The sequence below is a fragment of the Solanum pennellii genome, chromosome 9, assembly GCF_001406875.1.
Source record: "Solanum pennellii chromosome 9, SPENNV200".
Taxonomy (NCBI): domain Eukaryota; kingdom Viridiplantae; phylum Streptophyta; class Magnoliopsida; order Solanales; family Solanaceae; genus Solanum; species Solanum pennellii.
The window spans coordinates 56,645,191-56,656,374 of NC_028645.1; positions in this window are offsets into that span (position 1 = coordinate 56,645,191).

Consider the following 11,184-nt stretch of genomic DNA (forward strand, 5'->3'; position numbering starts at 1 on the left):
TGGTGTGTATTGCACATGAATGTTGGAGAGTATTTTCCTTGACATGCATATGGTGCGTATTGCCCATGAATAGAGAATTGACGTGTTTTGCACATGAATGAATGACTGGTGCATATTGCACAAGAAAAAAATACTAGTGTGTATCGCACATGAACAATATATCGATGCATATTGCATGTGATTTAGACTAGTGTATCTTGTTCATGAAATAAAGACTGGTGCATTTTGCACATGAATAAAGGACGTGTTTATATCACATAGATTCAGAATGGTGCATATTGCACATGAAAGAAAGACTGGTGTGATTTGCCGATGAATAAAGGACGAGTGCATATTGCATGAAATTCAGGATGATACGTATTGCAAATGAATGAAAGATTGGTGTGTATTGACCGAAGCTCTTCAATTGAGAGTCATGAATGCAAATAACTTGAGATGAAACAACAAATATGTGAATACTTTAGAGAACTTTTTTGTGAGGTTTTACTTTTGACTTGTAGTCTTGCATTTTCTTTTGTTCCTGTGTTGAGTAGAACAAAGAGAAAATTATTAGGTTAAAGTGGTGGTTGGTTTGTGGCCTTGATATTCTGATAACTTGACCGATTTCTCCAGCTCTACTCCAAATCGTTGGCTGAACAATCTTTGAAGCTTCTTCTTTGTCAATCGAGGGGCCTTGATCCTTTTGATACTACCAAATATCATGGTGAGATTGATTTCCCAAAAGACGAATTTCGTTTTGATTTTTTATGACTTAGGAGACTATATAATGATCCTTCACGAGTTTTTAGTCAAGATCTGAGGCGTTTTTAGTCTTGCTTGATGGCCTGCCAACTTAGATACTCAAGCTTCACTTTTGGGAAACTGCAGTAAGCTTTGCAACATTTTACTTTATTTTTCCAAAAGATTATTCCAAAAGACTAAAAAAAATATCAGACTTAAGAGTGTGAAAATTGGATCAAGAAAAACTTATACTTGAGGAAAGAAAATTCCTTTTGAAAATTGAGAAAGAAAACTTATCTGGAGGCATATGTCGACTTTAAGTGAACCATGACATGCACTTTGGTCTAACCTCCAATCGTTTGAGTTGTCTAGTTCTTAAAAGCTGAACAATTATCAATTTAAAACTGATATGTATCTTTCATGCAAAGGTGTCGAGAAATTTTCATGATGTTCATTGCAGATTTCTTCCAATTAGACATTTTCATGATGTTCTCTCCTTTTATCTTAAGGTACCCGCAAAGGTTTTCACCCATAAGATCTTCTCTCTTATCATCTTATGGTGCCTATAAAGGTGTTCATCGATGAGACTCTCTCATTTCTTTTTTGTTTATTTATTTTTTTCCTTATGGTTCCCATAAGGGATTTCACTCATAAGTTTGTTTTGTTTACTCGACAATGTTGTCTCCGATGATCATTTGTCCGTGCAAGACACATTGAATCTATCATTCTTAGAGTTGTTCAAAATGTCGGTCCTGGAATAGAATCATAAACTGAATTACAATTTGACACTATTCTATCAAAATAATTTTTTTAAAAAAATTCCCCAAGTTTCTATAAATATTGGAATATTGATTATTTTCTTTGGTAGGATCGAAACCCAAAGGGTTTCCTACATATCGTTTCAGAATCAGGTCAAACGTAGTTCAAATTTTCAAAGAGATGATTTTTATTTTTATTTTTAAAAAAAAGAGGTGCGTTTTATTCTCCAAACAATAAACCTATCACAGTATCTTAGAATGCATTAGATGTAGTATCTTTTAGTTGCATCCATAACAATTATTCCTCTTACTTTCCCTCCATATTAGTAAGGTGCAAGGCTCCGTTGGACAACACTTTCTTGATAAAATATGGACCTTGCAAATTCGGGAAAAACTTTCCTTTGGCTTCTTCTTGGTGCGAGAGAATGCGCTTTAAGACCTGTTGACCTACTTCAAAGTGTCTTGGGTGCACCTTTTTGTTGTAAACACGAGCCATCCTTTGCTGATAATGTTGACAAAATCAGAAGTCGTCAATTTTTTCTCATCTATTAATATGAGCTGCTCTAGTTGGGTTTGACCCATTTAGTATCTTCTATTTCAGCCTGGAAAATAATTCAAAGAGATGGAAATTTTGACTTCCACTGGTATCAAAGATTCAATACCATACACCAACAAATAAGGAGTTGCCATGTCACGACCCGAGAGCACCCCAAAGTCATGACACAACGTACTCGAACTTTCGGAGGTCTTATACAAGCATTTTGACATCTTTCATCTCATATATATGAAAAGTAGTGCGGAATTAAAACTTTTCATCATAATAGTCAAACTCTTTATAAAATATAAGAAAACTAAATCTCGTCATAAGCCATCTTAGACACACATAATATCATAGGGTCACGACCCTTACATCAATTTTAAAAAAACTAATATTCTTTTACAAAGTCTTTTAGAAAAAGAAACTAAAACATAAGCCATGTCCTCGAACATATGAGGAAATACCAATCTTGAAAGAATGCTATTCCCAAGGTTCAACTTCTATGAGAATCGTCATTTGCCTTGCCATCTACACTTGTAGAAATATATAAGCATATGGAATTAGCACATTAAATGCACTAAATATGGTGTACATGCAAGAAAACCATGCAAAAATGGACATATGCTTTAAAACATACTTTTCATTCTCTTTTGATAGAAATCTCATAAATAAAATATAAGAACCATCTTCCAGTCAATATTAACATATAAGGCATATTCAAGTAATCCACAAGACACAACCATAGTCATATAGAATCCATATAAACGTATAGACTCTCCATCTAAGGTTACTCTAAGACTCAGATAAGTAAGACATGAAGAGACCTCCCATACACCCTCTTTAAGCACACCTAAGCAATCATCAAAGCTACCCCAAATAAGAACTTTTCTATTTGACATGCTTTGACTAAGTCAACATATTTCATTAAGCCATTTAAGACTAGTAAAAAACTAGAGGACTTCACATAATGATCTTGGAGAACCTAGGGAACTCATCCTAGCACCTTCAAAGCCTACTCATGCCATGTTTAGATAGCTTCTACACGTTGTAAAACTTGTCCAATACTAGAAATCACATCTCATATGATGAGAATAGGTACTAACTGACATAGACCACACGAGCTATATATGGAATACGATGTAATAAAGGACCCTACAATGTGGAAGGTGTTCTACTTGCAAAAGGTAGTGTCATGCCCCAAACCTACATCCTGGACGTGGCCGACACCCAATGACCATTGCTGACCTTGAACGTACCCTTGACCTGACTTACTTAACTCAGTGTGAGATCTAACTCAATAGTAAAACAACAAACCTTTATCATAAATAACTTAGATTAATGCCTTGGCAAAAATGGCACTTAAGTCTCAAAATAGAATACCTAAATGCAAGATAATGAGAGACTCAAATCTGACTAATTACCTATCTATGAAGCCTCTATAATACTAAGATGAATGTTAGGACAGACCCCAAAACATTCTAATAATGAAACAGACTAAAAACATATAAAAGGATCCTCCGGAATGCAAGGAGGCTCACCACTGACTCTGGATGCTCAAACTGGATCAATGATGCGCTGGATGTTGATCCTAGTTACCTGCTTCAGCATCATAAGACGATGCATGTCAACTGGCATCGGTACATTGAGTGTACGGGTATGAGAGTTGGAATGCTAACAATAACTTAATGCTTTAGAGGATTTTAAGAAGAATTTACGTTGGCTCTGCTCAACTCATGGAATACTAACTCAATATAAAGAAGTAAAGAACATGCAATATATATATTTAGTTCGTTAAAGATAATGCAATAACAAATAAAAATTTACTTATAATGAAAGTATATAGTTTCTTTGGGAGATTCTCTAACTGACAACCACCACTATGAGCCTAAGTGGTGATCCAACGTCTTGCCCATGCTGCCAGAATTGTCCTATACTTTGCCGTCGCATAGAAATCCTTAACTTAGTGGATCCACTAGCTTAACTTATGTGATCATCTAAAAAGTATGACCTGTTAATACCCATGATAGCTACATGGTTTACATGGAGACTTGAGTTATATGAACTCTCATCCCCACATCAGTGCTTAGTACTACTCCCAAAATATACTTTAGCTCATGCTTTTAAAATAACTTTCTTTCTTTGGGTCGAGATAATTTTCTCAACACTTTAGCTTTAAAAATCTCTCTTGGAATCAATGTTCCCTTTTCTTAATCAAAACTCTTTTTGGAAATCTTAGTTTCCTCTTAACTTAAACATAAAAACATTTATTAACTTTCTGGGAATACTTAGATCTCTTATAACTTTTGAGAAGTGAACTCAAATTTTAGGGAATACTTAGTTCCCTTGTATTGCTTGCTTCAAATCTTTATCCATTACTTGACTTGAAACTTGAGACTTAAAATGAAGTTAAATGTTTAAATAAGACTCTTGGAGACTTTAAGGAACTTCACTTTGACTTACTTCTTAACCTTTACATCTTAACTGTTAACTTTTTAAACTTCGATCTTAACTTTCCTTGAATTGGATTATAGATTCAAGGTTATGATTTGAGTTCTTTGATCATTTCTAGGTGTTAAGAAATCATTTGGAATAAAATTAGAATCATTGGGAGGTGTTATCATACCTTAGAAGGACTTACAAGAAATGAACTACGAAAACTAGGCAAAAAACGCCGACCTAGTCGCGCCGCGCCAGCCTCAACTGATGAGGCCATTTCCTTACATACTGGTGGTGCGCCGCGCCACACCTCAGTGTCATAGTCCAGTTTCAAGCGCACTGCAGACGCGCCACGCCTGGCCTCCCTAGGTGCGTCTGACGAAATTTTTCACTCGTTTTTCAATATCTAAACCCTACAAACCTCCCTAGTTCTTTCACAAAAAATTTAGGACTATTAATACCCTAAATACTTATTGGAATCAACTTAGAAAAAAGCCGGAGAAACAAGAATTAACCCTTAATAGGCAGCCAACAATTCAATCATCAAGATTCAATATTTTTCTTCGAGAACTTCAACCTTTAACATGAAATAAACTCATAGATTTGCCAAATTGAAACAAACTGGTGTGGGTGAACTAACCTAACACAAAACACCCCTGACAAATTCCACTTGAAGATCTTGGTGTTCTTGACGAATTCTTGATCGTTTTCTCCCCTTTTCCTTCTTCTCTTTTCACCTCTCCGAGCCCTAAGCGTAAAATAACCATTCTATTCTGAACTCCAACTTATTTTAACCCCAAATAAACCCTTAAATCGAATTAGGAAATAGATGGGTGAAAAAACATGTTTGTTCTTTCTAAAATCCAGAATTAGACATTCCTTACTTCAGTAAACCAACTTCCGAAGGGCATATCTCCCTTATACGATATGATAATCATGCAAACTCAAGACCGTAGGAAATATCTTTCCAAGGGCTTTCCGACCATATAAAGAACTGACTCTAACTTCTTTTGCGCTAGAAGTTATGACCGTTAGAAAATGACCAAAATTCATTTTTTCAACTTATTTAATTTTCCATATTTTTCCTTTTGTTTCCAAAAGTAATTATTCTTAGTTTCTTAGCTTATTCTTGGCTATTATGAGTTGCCAGATGTTACAATATCTCCCCTTGAGAAAATTCGTCCTCGATGAGATTTTTTCCACTAAGCTAAGAGTAGTAACTTCAAGTTTAACACTCAACAATCAAAAGCAAGTAACAACATGCTTATTCAAAGTTTATAAAGTACTAAGAAGAGAATTAGTACCTTGATCTTCGTTCTTTCCGAACTCAAAGAGATGTGAATATCTCTTCTTCATATCTTTTTCAGCTTGCCAAGTCGCTTCTTCAATAAATTGGTTCCTCCAAAAGACCTTGACCAATGCAACTTCCTTTGTTCTTAAATTGCGAACTTGACGATCTAAAATCTGTACCGAAATCTCATCATAGGATAATCTATCCTTGATCCCAACATTCTCGCTTCGAATAATCAATGAAGTATCACCCATGCACTTCTTCAAAATGGAGATGTGAAATATCGGATGAACCACTGCTAACTCTTATGGCAGCTCCAACTCATAAGATATAGTGCCAACTCTTGGAGATTTTGTAAGGTCCAATATACCGTGGGCTAAGTTTTCCCTTCTTACAAAACCTCATAACACCCTTCATTGGTGAAACTTTCAGATATACCCAATCATCCAGCTCAAACTCCAACGACCTTCTCCTAACATTTGTGTAGGAATTTTGGCGACTCTGTGTCATTTTAAATCTCTCTTGGATCACCTTCACCTTCCCCATGGATTGGTGAACTAGATCTGGTCCTATTAACCTTGCATCATCAACTTCGAAGCACCCTATAGGAGATCTATATCTTCTCCCATAAAGAGCTTCATATGGAGTCATTTGGATGCTTGAATGATAACTATTGTTCTAAAAGAACTCAATGAGAGGTAGGTGATCAACCCAATTCCCTTTGAAATAAATCACACAAGCTCTTAACATGTCTTCTAAGGTCTTGATAGTATGCTCTACTAGTCCATCTGTATGAGGATGAAAAGTAGTGCTTAAGTTCACCTTTGAATCCAAACCTTTATGGAAAGATTTTCAGAAATGTGCAATAAATTGTGCACCTCTATCTGAACTAATGGAGACCAGAACTCTATGAAGTCTTACCACTTCTTAAATGTATAACTTAGTATAATCCTCGGCCGAATGGGTAGTCTTGACCGGAAAAAAGTGGGTTGATTTTGTCATTCTATCGACAATTACCCAAATAGAATGCATGGCAAGCCCGTGATGAAGTCCATATTAATCATCTCCCACTTCCATTCCAGAAGTTGTATATTCTGATCCAAACCTCCAGCCTTTTTGTGTTCTAATTTCGTTTGTTGGCAATTCGGGCACTTAACAACAAACCCAACAATGTCCTTTCTCATACCTTCCCACCGATATACCTCTCTCAAGTATTGGTACATCTTGGTGGAACCTAGATGAATGAAATATCTAGAGCTACGAGCCTCCTCCATGATCCTCTCTAGGAGTCCATCCACCCTAGGTACACATAATCTCCCTTATACTTCAACACACCATCTCCCCCTTGTTCAAAAGCCAATACTCTTTGCTTATGAACCTTCGCCTTCAAATAGATAAAAATAGGGTCTTGGTATTGCTTTTCTTTCACATATGACACTAGTGATGATTCAGCCCCATTAGTCACCACTATCCCTCCTTTTGTGAAATCCATAAGTTACTCCCAAGCGTGCAAGTCTGTGAACATCTTTAGCTAACTCCCTCTTTTCTTCTTCAACTTGGACGGTGCTCCACGCGGATAACCTGCTTAAGGCATCAGGCACCACATTAGGCTTACCTAGGTGGTAAAGAATACTCATGTAGTAATCTTTGAGTAGTTCTAACCACCTCCTTTGTTTGAGATTGAACTTCTTCTGGGTGAACACATATTGTAAGTTCTTGTAGTCAGTGAATATATCCACATGAACGCTGTAAAAATAGTGATGCCATATCTTCAAGGCTCACAATACCCAACTCTATGTCATGAGTTGGGTAGTTCTTCTTAGGAAATTTCAACTATCTGGAGACATAAGCTATGACCTTTCCCTTCTGCATTAACACACAGCCCTAACCAACTCTGTATGCACCACAGTACACCACAAAACCTTTAGTACCCTCCGGTAAGGTCAAAATTGGAGCAGTAGTCAACCTCTTTTTCAATTCCTAAAAGCTTTTCTCACAAGCCTCAGACCATTGAAATTTGACTGTTTTCTAATTCAACTTAGTCAAGGGAGATGAGATAGATGAAAACCCTTCAACAAATGTTCTATTATAGCCAGCCAAAGCCAAGAAACTCTTAATATCGGTTGGAGTTGTGGGTCTAGGCCAACTCTGAACTGCTTCTTATCTTTTGAGTATCGACTCTAATTCTATCACCGAAATTTATGAGGCCCAAGAATGCCACAAACTTAAGTTAAGTCTCACACTTGGAGAGCTTGGCATATAAATTCTTATCTTTCAAAGTTTGCAGGACTATGCTGAGGTGGCTAGCATGATCTTCTTCATTCCTTGAGTAAATCAACATGTCATCAATGAAGACGATGACAAACAGATCTAAATAAGGTTTGAAAACTCTATTCATAAGATCCATGAATGTTGCAAGCACATTGGTCAAACCAAATGACATAACCAAAACTCATAATGTCCATATCTGGTTCTAAAAGTCATTTTGTGATAGCACATTCTCTAACTTTCAACTGATTGTAGCCTGATCTGAGATCGATTTAAGAGAAGCAGAAAACACCCTAAAGTTGGTAAAAAAGATCATCTATCCTTGGGAGAGGATACTAATTCTTGATGATTACCTTATTCAATTGATGGTAGTCTACACACATCGTAAGAGAACCATCCTTCTTTCTTACAAACAAGACCGGAGCGCCCCAAGGTGAGACACTTGGTCGGATAAAACCTTTATCCAACAAATCTTTCAATTGTTCTTTCATCTCTTTTAACTCTGATGGTGCCATTCTATATGGCAGAATAGAGATACGACGAGTGTCTGGAATAAGATCTATGCTGAAGTCTATCCCTCTTTCAGGAGGGACTCTGGGTAGATCATCAGGAAAGACTTCTGGAATCTCTTTTACTATAGGTACTGAGTGAAGGGAATGTACCTTTACACTTGAGTCATTAACTTGAACTAAGTGATAGATACACCCCCTTGATACTAAATTTCTCGCCTTAAGGTACGAAATGAAGTGATCCTTAGGCACTACTGAACTACTCAACCACTCTATGACTGGCTCATTAGGAATCTTAAATTTGACAACTCGAGTTCTACAGATGCATAACAAGCATGAATCCTATCCATACCTAGAATGACATCAAAATCTACCATGTCTAACTCTACTAGATTAGACATGGTGTTCTTGTGATTGATATACATAGGACAGTCACGATAGAATCTTTCCGCTAAAATAGGCTATCCAACAGGGGTAAAAACACAAAAAGGTTCACCAAGGTTCTCAGGAAGACTCTCAAACTGATTTGCAACATAAAAAGTTACAAAAGATAAACTTGCTCCTTGTTCTAACAAAGCATAAATATCAAAAGTAAATACTTTGATCATACCTGTGACAACATCTGGCGAGTTCTTTTACTCTTGGCGGCTAGTGATTTCATAGAGGTGGTTCGCCCCTCCACCTGTACCAGAACTAGCTCCTCTAGGTGCAGCCCTATCTGGTGGGGCAATTGATGAGTATTGGGCTGTAATGCCTAAATTTCCGCCACCCTACCTATTCTTAGGACACTCTCTCATGAAGTGACCCTCTTGACCACACTTGAAACAACTTGTCTGGCCATCATAACATTTACTTGGGTGGGTTCCACCACACTTAGCACATTTAGGAGCCCAACGATATCCCTGTGCAACGCTTCCTTGAGACTGTGTTGGCCTATTTCTGTAGTTCTGCAAATTCTGGCCATTATACTCACCTCTGTTTTTTTGTATGCAGGAGCACTAGCAGATGATAGTGCAGGCCCCTTTTGTTTCAGGGTTTGTGGCCGATTTGAACCACCTTTTTGCTTCCCAGACTCAGTCTCAGTCTTAGCTTTCTTGTTATTGTTGTCCTCTCTGTCCCTCAACTTCTCTTCTTCAACTTACTGCACATATACCATCAATTGGGATATGTCCAAGTAATCGATTAGCATTGAAGCTCTTCCTTTTTTGCTTGCCGCACGACCCAAGCTAGCGACAAACAAGCTCATCCTACTTCTCATATCCTTAACCATCTCTGGAGCATAGCGAAACAGTTGGATGACCTTCAGCCCATACTCATGAACACTCAAGGAACCCTATTTCAGAGTAAGGAACTCCCACACCTTTGCCTATTTTAGTTTTCGAGGAAACAATCACCCCAAGAAAGCTTCTTCAAAGCAAGCCTAATTTGGATGTGATGCATCCTCATCTACGCCCTTCTTCCACTGGTCGTACCAAGTCCTAGATACGTTCTTCAGTTATATGCAGCCAATTCGACTCTGTCAACACCAATGACATGCATCACATCGAATAAATTCTTCAAATCTTCCACAAATCATTTTGGATCCTCAGTAGTGCTCAAACCGGTGAAACTGGGAGGATTCATTCTCTAGAACTCACAAATCCTTGAGGTGTCAGCCTCTTCTCGTCGAGCTCCTCTCTGTTGACCAACTTAATTAGCCATCGCTTGCCTTAGCATCCGAATAGCCTCACGAAACTCAGCATTGGTGACCTTTCCTTGAGGTTGCACAATTAATGCATTAGGTACCTCTAGCTCTTCTACATTTCTTCTGGTTGGACGACCTCTGGGCGCTCTTCGTGGAGGCATGATAATCTGAAACACGCGCAAGAATGAGTTAGAGGGAAACCTTTCAGAGATAAACTCTAATGCACAAAAAAGTAATATGAAAGAAATGAATTCCTAAATGTTGTAGCCTCATAATCATAGATATGGCGCGCTTCACACCGATGACTAAGACTCTACAAACAAGACTTCTTAGAATCTCTAGGACTCTTGAACTCTGTGCTCTGATACAAAGTTTATCATGCCCGAGCCTACACCCTAGACGTGACCGACACCCAATGCCCATTGCGGGCCTTGAGCGAACCCTTGGCCTGGCTTATTTAACTTAGAGGAAGACTTAACTCAATAGTAAAACAAGTAATATTTATCATAAATAACTCAGATTAATGTTATAGGCAAAAATGACACTTAAGTCCCAAAATAGAATATCTAGATGCAAGATGATGAGATACTAAAATTTGACTACTTTTAAGTCTTTGAATCCACTATAATACTAAGATGAATTTTGGGACAAACCCCACAACATTCTAATAATGAAAAATATTAAGAGCATATAAAAGGATCCTCCGGAATGTAAGGAGACTCACCAATGTCTCTGGATGCTGAAATTGTATCGACGATGTGCTGGATATTGATCCTACTTACCTGCATCAGCATCATAAGACGATGCAGGACAACTGGCATCAGTACATTGAATGTACGAGTATGCGTGTTGGAATGCTAACAATAACTTAAGTCTTGAGAGAATTTTAAGAGCTTACCTTGGCTCTGCTCAATTCATGAAATACTAACTCAATATGAATTAGTAAAGAACATGCAATATTATATATATATATATATATA